The sequence below is a fragment of the Lampris incognitus genome, chromosome 9 (genome assembly GCF_029633865.1).
Source record: "Lampris incognitus isolate fLamInc1 chromosome 9, fLamInc1.hap2, whole genome shotgun sequence".
In the NCBI taxonomy this organism is placed as follows: domain Eukaryota; kingdom Metazoa; phylum Chordata; class Actinopteri; order Lampriformes; family Lampridae; genus Lampris; species Lampris incognitus.
In genome coordinates this window covers 59,176,036-59,184,392 of record NC_079219.1, presented here as the reverse complement: position 1 = coordinate 59,184,392, position 8,357 = coordinate 59,176,036, and positions in this window count along the sequence as shown.

Here is an 8,357-nt window from a genome sequence, read left to right as displayed (position 1 = left end):
GGCTGTCACAGGACCAACACACACACCTAGGGGCAATGTAGTACGGCCGAGTCACCTGACCTACATGTCTTAGGCCTGTGGGGGGAAACCGGAGCACCCGGAGGAAACCCACGCAGACACGGGGAGAACATGCAAATGCCACACAGAGGAAGACCCACCAAGGTTGGACTACCCCGGGGCTCGAACCCAGGACCTTCTTGCTGTGAGGCGACCGCACTAACCACTGTGCCACCGTGCCGCCATTTTCTCTGAGTGAAATCTGCAAATACAGCACAAGTTAGATGAGTAATTACAAGCTATACGGCCATTACAAAGTGAAACACAAATAACGGAGTAAATCGTAGTGGAATATCCACGGCTTGCAGTAGGGCTGTGAACCAAACACAGCAAGAAAGAGGGTTGGAAATGGGTGGGTGTAGTTCAGTTATTGAGAAGGCGAGGAAGAGGGAAGAGGTTGGCATATGTTGTGTCTTTGAATATGTTTTGTGGCTGAGGGGCCGTCAATAACCTTGCCCACATGCCTCCTGGACCTGGAGTCATGAGGGTTCTGGAAGGTGGCTTCTGCCGACTGGATGTTTGCAGTAGTCCAGCTGTCTAGTGATGTGGATGACTTAAAACAGGTGGTTATGGAAAAGCTGAGGATAGGACCGTCATTGCCTGCATCAGGTTGAATTTTCTCAGCTGCCGCAGGAAGTAAATTCTCTGCCGAGACTTTGGGTTTTCCTCCCACTTAAAAAGCAACTAAACCCTAGACCATTTTAGTGAGTTTGCTGACACCTATTTGGTTTGGGTGTGCCAAAGAACCAACATTGACCGTACTATTGACAATTGTTAGTGCTGGCTCTGTCTGTCTGGCTGTCTGTCTGTTTGTCAGTGCTGATAGGTGAGCTGGCACACCTAAATCAAACAGACCCATTATTAATGTTATTTGCTGCAGCTGTGTTTATCCTGCTACGCATCATCGTCAACATCACTAGGCACCGAGACCAGCCTGGCAGGTTTTTGAACTTTTGCATGGGTTTTGAGCTGCAGATGTCAGAAACGCACTAAAATGGTTCAGGAAAACTAGGAATGGAATCTTATAATCTAGTCTAAAGCTGAATAAAAACACTACGAACTAGTTTCTCTGCATCCTGCTGTGTTAAAAAAGGCTTACGTTGGCTGTGTCTCTGAGATGGGAGAAGCAGATTATGTGAGGGTGATATGCGAGTAAAAATTCAGATCAAGGCCCGATTTACTCCTTGGAGCTGCACTAAAGTATGGCTAGGACTAATTATACTCCTACCCTAGAGAAGAATTTGGAAAATAGCTTGACGTGACCTACACTAAGGTACGACCAGAACTGTGTCACTGAAAACATTTGGGCAGTTAGGACCGATTTCCCAAACTGAGACCCTTGATATGTGCGGGCCCAGAGTCTACAGTAGCAAATAGATTTTTTACCATTGACTTTGTCTGTGAAATCAGGGTGCCTAGCTTAGAACGAAATAAGTCCCCTTTCGATTTGGGACCAATTAATAATATTACTCTCATTTAATTAAAAAAAAACTACTGTTCATCCATTCACTGATATGAGCAAGGCAGTTACTTTAAACAGAGCTGGTGCTTGGATCATTATGCTGCACAGACAGATAGAGATGAATGTCATCAACAAAGGAATGAATGGCCACCCCATGTTGGTGAATGATGTTTCCATTAAGCAACATGTACAGGGACATCAAGCTGGAGCCCCATTACGCTGCCTTGGGGGATGCCACTGTCTATGCTGACATGCTGTGAGAAGTGGTCATCCAACTTGACTGTGAACCGTCTCTTTATGAGAGTAAAACCAGTTAAAGGAAAATGTTGTCAATTATTTTGTGCATGTGCAATTAGTAGTAGAATGAAACGATACAATTCTCTTTGTGTAGTATGTTGACAGAGAAATCTGTTTTCCCTGCTTACAGAGCCTTCCCTACGGTGCCTACACGTACCAGAACGTGTTGCATGCAGGCTTCGGTATTGTCGTCCACAAAGTCAAGTTACGTCAAGTCCATTTGATTTGTATAGCCCATTATCACAAATTACAAACGTGCCTCAGTGGGCTTTGCAGCAACACAGCACCCCGTCCTTAGACCCTCGCCTCGGATAAGGAACGACTCCCTAAAAACCTTTAACAGGGAGAAAAAATAGGGAGAAGCCTCAGGGAGAGCAGCAGAGGAGGATCTCTCTCCCAAGACGGACAGACGTGCAATGGATGCAAAATCCCCTTTTCCACGGATGGAAAAGTGGCTTTTCTGAGGTGGCGAGGATGCGTTTTTTGAACGGCGTCTTTAGAGATTTGAAAGCCCAAAGGCAATAGTTTTTTCTGTCCGCTGACAGATGTCACAATAAATCACTTGGCAAACAGAAAGGAAATCTGTTTCACTGCCCCCTCAGAGATTCAGAAAAGACCGGGGATAACTGCAGGTGTTTCTCATATGCTGTCCCTGTTGTCAGTACATAGAGATAAGGTTGAAACCCGCCACATTTTCCCCTTTAAGACCCAGAGAGGGTTTTCCAGTCTGTCCCCTGCTGCAAGTGCAGGTTCTCAGCTTGGTTGTTTTTCTTGGTGTCTGAACAGAGCCACAGTGTTTCAAACCACCCTTTACCAACAGAGTAGTGTTGGGCCACGGGTATTATGGAAATATGTACTATTCTTTTTCAGTTCCAGACCTGTCAAATAACAGCTCTCGAAATAGCTTAGGCTAGTTTATCCTCCCTCAATGCTTTTGTAGTTTATCTTCATGAGAGAAGTGTTTCCACCACTAAGTGGTACATCAGACTGTATTTTAACACTAAATTAGTTTGCTTGAGTAATACAGCAATGCTTTTTCCATTGCCCTGTCTCCCTGGGAAGAGGGTGAGGATAAAAGGCTAAATTGAAGCAGGATAAAAGGGGGACATGCAAAACACATGCATGGCAGCTGTTACTGTCTTGCCCTGATCTATAGGGCTTACTGTGTATTATTTATATTTCCACAGTGTACTGACTCTATTATGCCGCTCCACTTGCACTCGCTGCTACAGCTGGATCAAGGTTGCCTCTATGTGGAGGGTTGATGCTACAGCATGATGATGGGAAAAGAAATGGTGCACCACTAACGTGAACAAAAGACAATGAATCGTGTGACTAAAATCAGGAAAAACTGTTTGTAATCGCCAAGTTCCACATCTACTTCAGCCTGATTGGTTACAATTCATAGAACACACACAGCCTTCAATCTAATGATGGTGACAACGAGGATTACCATTTATGGTATGAGTTCATGCAACTCCCCCCCCCCCTTTTTTTCTCCCCAGTTGTATCCGGCCAATTACCCCACTCTTCCAAGCCGTCCCGGTCTCTGCTCCACCCCCTCTGCTGATCCGGGGGGGGGGGCTGCAGACTACCACATGCCTCCACCGATACATGTGGAGTCCCCACCCTCTTCTTTTCACCTGACAGTGAGGAGTTTCACCAGGGGGATGTAGCACGTGGGAGAATCACGCTATCCCCCCCCCAGTTCCCCCTCCCCCCTCGAACTGGCACGTCGACCGACCAGAGGAGGCGCTAGTGCAGTGACCAGGACACACATCCACATCCGGCTTCCCGCCTAGAGACACAGCCAATTGTGTTTGTGGGGATGCCCGACCAAGCCAGAGGTAACACGGGGATTCGAACCAGCGATCCCCGTGTTGGTAGGCAACGGACTAGACCACTACGCCATGACCGCAGTGGCCTTCAGTAGGACCACATGTGGCAATAAAAAAAAATCATTCATTCATCCATTATCCAAACCGCTTATCCTGCTGTCAGGGTGGCGGGGAAGCTGCAGCCTATCCCAGCAGTCACTGGGCAGCAGGCGGGGAGACACCCTGGACAGGCCAGCAGGCGGGGAGACACCCTGGACAGGCCAGCAGGCGGGGAGACACCCTGGACAGGCCAGCAGGCGGGGAGACACCCTGGACAGGCCAGCAGGTGGGGAGACACCCTGGACAGGCCAGCAGGCGGGGAGACACCCTGGACAGGCCAGCAGGTGGGGAGACACCCTGGACAGGCCAGCAGGTGGGGAGACACCCTGGACAGGCCAGCAGGCGGGGAGACACCCTGGACAGGCCAGCAGGCGGGGAGACACCCTGGACAGGCCAGCAGGTGGGGAGACACCCTGGACAGGCCAGCAGGTGGGGAGACACCCTGGACAGGCCAGCAGGCGGGGAGACACCCTGGACAGGCCAGCAGGTGGGGAGACACCCTGGACAGGCCAGCAGGTGGGGAGACACCCTGGACAGGCCAGCAGGTGGGGAGACACCCTGGACAGGCCAGCAGGTGGGGAGACACCCTGGACAGGCCAGCAGGTGGGGAGACACCCTGGACAGGCCAGCAGGCGGGGAGACACCCTGGACAGGCCAGCAGGTGGGGAGACACCCTGGACAGGCCAGCAGGCCGTCACAGGGCCGACACACACACACACACACACACACACCTAGGGACGATTTAGTACGGCCGATTCACCTGACCGATTCTACATGTCTTTTGGGCTGTGGGAGGAAACCGGAGCACCCGCAGCAAACCCACACAGACCCGGGGAGAACACGCAAACGCCACACAGAGGACGACCCGGGACGACCCCTGAGGTTGGACAATCTCGGGGCTCGAACCCAGGACCTTCTTGCTGTGAGGCGACCGCGCTAACCACTGCGCCGCCATAAAAGAGTCAGACCCTGCCTCCACATTTAGCTCACTGGTTCATTTCCATTACTAATCACAGGATTGCTGAGTGCAGACTGTGTTGAGCAAACCAGGCCGTTGCGTTCCGAAACGAGAGATCAACTATTTTGAAAATTGCTGACGTAAAAACAAAAAAAAAATCAAACATAGCAATAAAAATAATAGCCAGGGCCCTGTCACATGGAAGTTCAGCATATTAAAGGTTTCTTTGTGCTAACTGGCTTCACAACACACAAAGGTGATTCTGGAAAATCTGACAGTCCAGCTTCTAGCGTACCCCTCTGCTCAATCATTTACAAACCCACTAAAAATAATTCACTGATGCCTCATTAGAACAGCAGACATCAGCAAAAGTTGCATAATTTCGGGACAGAATAAAAATAGAGAAAACCAGCCGATTATTGAAAACAAAGTCCATCCCCCGATCCTTTTTAACAAAGTGTGCAATTGCTGGGTCGTACAGTTTGTCCTTCGCCTTCAGCTCCATCAGAAGCTCTTCCTCAACTGAGACTAAAGCCCAGGCTGACAGACGAGCCGGTCCAGTGCTGCTTCTTGGGTACGTTTTTAGCCCCTTCCAGTGCTGAGAATCTTCTCTCCATGGAAGAGGCGAGTGAGAAGGTGGAGTTGGGGCATACTTTTGGTCAGTCACTTTTGCTGGAGAAAGTGGAGGACGGCAGAAGGGCTCCATCCTTCGAAGTCAGACATAGCGTACATTACACACAGCTCGGCCTGCAGACGGGATATGTCAAAGTGGCACCCATAACTTTCCTCCAGCCTGCAGAGAGCCGTGTTGGGGAAGCGCTGCCTATATGCAGTAAACTGCCGTGGGTCTATTAGTGCAAGAAGCAAGAGTCTCTGGTGGTCTTTGAACCTGTCCCTCACCTGTGCGTGCAGGTTGTCCGTTATCCCACTGTGTAGTTGTTGGTAATGAGTGCGCACGTCATACTGTGCTCCAGCCTGCCGCCTCCTGGGTACTCCAGTCTGACCAACTGTTTTCTTATAGATGGCATGGAAGCTCATCTTCTCCCTCTCAATTGTGTCACAAAAGTCACCGATCCTCTTCAGACAAAACTGCGTGTCCAACACGTCAGTCTGCAGAATGTCAAACAGTACATCCGAGTGTGCACAGATGGAGCTGAAGGTAGCCAGAAGTTATAGAATCTTCCCATTTGATATTTGCTCTTCTGACCACGTCTTCCAGTCCTCCCAACGGATGGCATGAATCCACGCCTGTCGTCTTTGTTTTTCGATTGGAGTTTTCCCTTTTGCCGTGCGATAAAAATGCAGATGCTCGTTTTTACCGTCTTTACGATTTGTACAGCTGACGGCACAACAACTGTGAGGCGTGTCGTTTCATTTTAAATCAATTCCTCCATGATGACCTCTTCGAAATCAACGTAGTAATGCTTACAAACGCAAGACTCGTGGCCCCTTTTTGCCTCACAATCTTGTGCATGTAAATAAGGGAAAACATCTATTGATCTGACAAACAGGAGCCTGTCTCATGAACCAGTCTGCACTGGACCTGCAGGACAACACTCCCTTATGCTCAAACTGTGAGGCTTTTGGCTTTTTCCCATAGATCTATGATTTTGAGGTACTTTATTGATCCCCGTGGGGAAATTACGCTCTGCATGTAACCCATCCTAGCTGTGTAGCTAGGAGCAGAGGGCAGCCGCCGTGCAGCACCCGGGGACCAGCTCCAGTTCGTCTTGCCATGCCTTGCTCAGGGGCACGGACAGGAGTATTAACCCTAACATGCATGGGGAAACCGGAGCACCCGGAGAAAACCCACCGCAGACACGAGGAGAACATGCAAACTCCACACAGAGGACGACCTGGGATGACGCCCAGGGTTGGACAACCCCAGGGTTCGAACCCAGGACCCTGTTGCTGTGAGGCGACAGCGCCAACCACTGCGCCACCGTGCCGCAGCACTCAGCCCGAATCCTTGTTTGACATTGAGACGGACAATGACGTTAAGAAACTTGTAACAGTGACTGACACAGAAACATAACGTTAGCAGTAACTTATCACTACGCTAGCATTGGCTAGTACAAAAGCATGCTAGGTGCTAACATTATACCTTCGTAATTTCGGCTGTAGCTTGAAACGTAAAGTTTGAAGCCCCTCTCCTTTTTGGTAACTGAAGTACGCATGCTTCTTGGATAACGCGACTAATGTCGTTAACCGTGAGTTTGGGTAGATCTTGAAGAAACCGAGTCAAAAACGCCATCGCTTTGCTGTTGTTGTCAGTTGTTCGTATCACTTCCGGCGCTTCCCGGAAATGATCGAGCTGGCCGAGCCGGAATGCGGAAAAGAGTGTACATATAGCCCCTTTCGAACGGTACCCCACGCCAAGGTAGAGCTTTCGCCTCACTTCACATTTCGTAAATAGAATACTTGCAATATTCCCAATATTTCCACATTATTGCACCTATTTTTATTTATTTTTATTTTGTCTTGTTTTATATATATATATATTGGGAGAAGGATGCTGAATATGGAGCTGCCAGGGAAGAGGAGAAGAGGAAGGCCAAAGAGGAGGTGTATGGATGTGGTGAGGGAGGACATGCAGGTGGCTGGTGTGACAGAGGAAGATGCAGAGGAAGAGATGGAAACGGATGATCTGCTGTGGCGCCCCCTAACGGGAGCAGCCGAAAGTAGTAGTAGTAGTAGTAGTAGTAGAAGATATATTTTATTATTATTCCTTTAACTTTTACCTTACTGTTAAGTCAAGTCAAGTCAGTTTTATTTGTATAGCCCAATATCACAAATTACAAATGTGCCTCAGGGGGCTTTACAGCAACACAACATCCTGTCCTTAGACCCTCTCATCGGGTAAGGAACAACTCCATAAAAAACCTTTAACAGGGAGAAAAAGCCAGGAAGAAAACTCAGGGGGAGCAATAGAGGAGAGATCCCTCTCCCAAGATGGACGACGTGCAGTGGATGTTGTGTTTACACAATTTACAGAATACACCATTGAAAGAGGATAACAGAATTATAGTGGAATTAAAAAATTTATGAAGAATATGATGCGCAGGATGCCAAGCAGTGTGCAGACGTCACCAGAACAGCCCAGAAACCGAGCCACGCGACCAGCATCACCATGCAAAAAAAGGAGTCCCACATGTGTTACTGCTGCTGTTCATTTCCCCCTCTTGCACCAACATACCACGTCAGAGTCCTTGCATGATCTTGGACTACTTGTCAATAAATATGATTCTGACTCTGATATGTTGTAGCCAAGCAGATAAACAAAATATGCCACAAACTGTGCAAATGTATATTAATAGTTTGTACTTAGTAGCAGTACATTTGTTTATTTCGAACGTTAAAACGATTCAAATGTATAATAAAAGAATACAAAAGAGAAAAAACCAAAACAAGCAAGCAATATCATCATCAGACACTTGTTTTAAATCTCGGCAGTTGGGAAAGGAGTGGGCAGAAGTTAAAAAGCAACTTTTCTTGTCCTACCCCCTTTTTCTGTTTTAGTATTTCAACAGTGAACTGTGTGACATACATGAAAACTCAGTCATCTACCACCAGAGACCATGGCGTCTATCTTACTATGCATACTTTATAATTGTGCTTAACACTAATATTTTATACTTATATACTA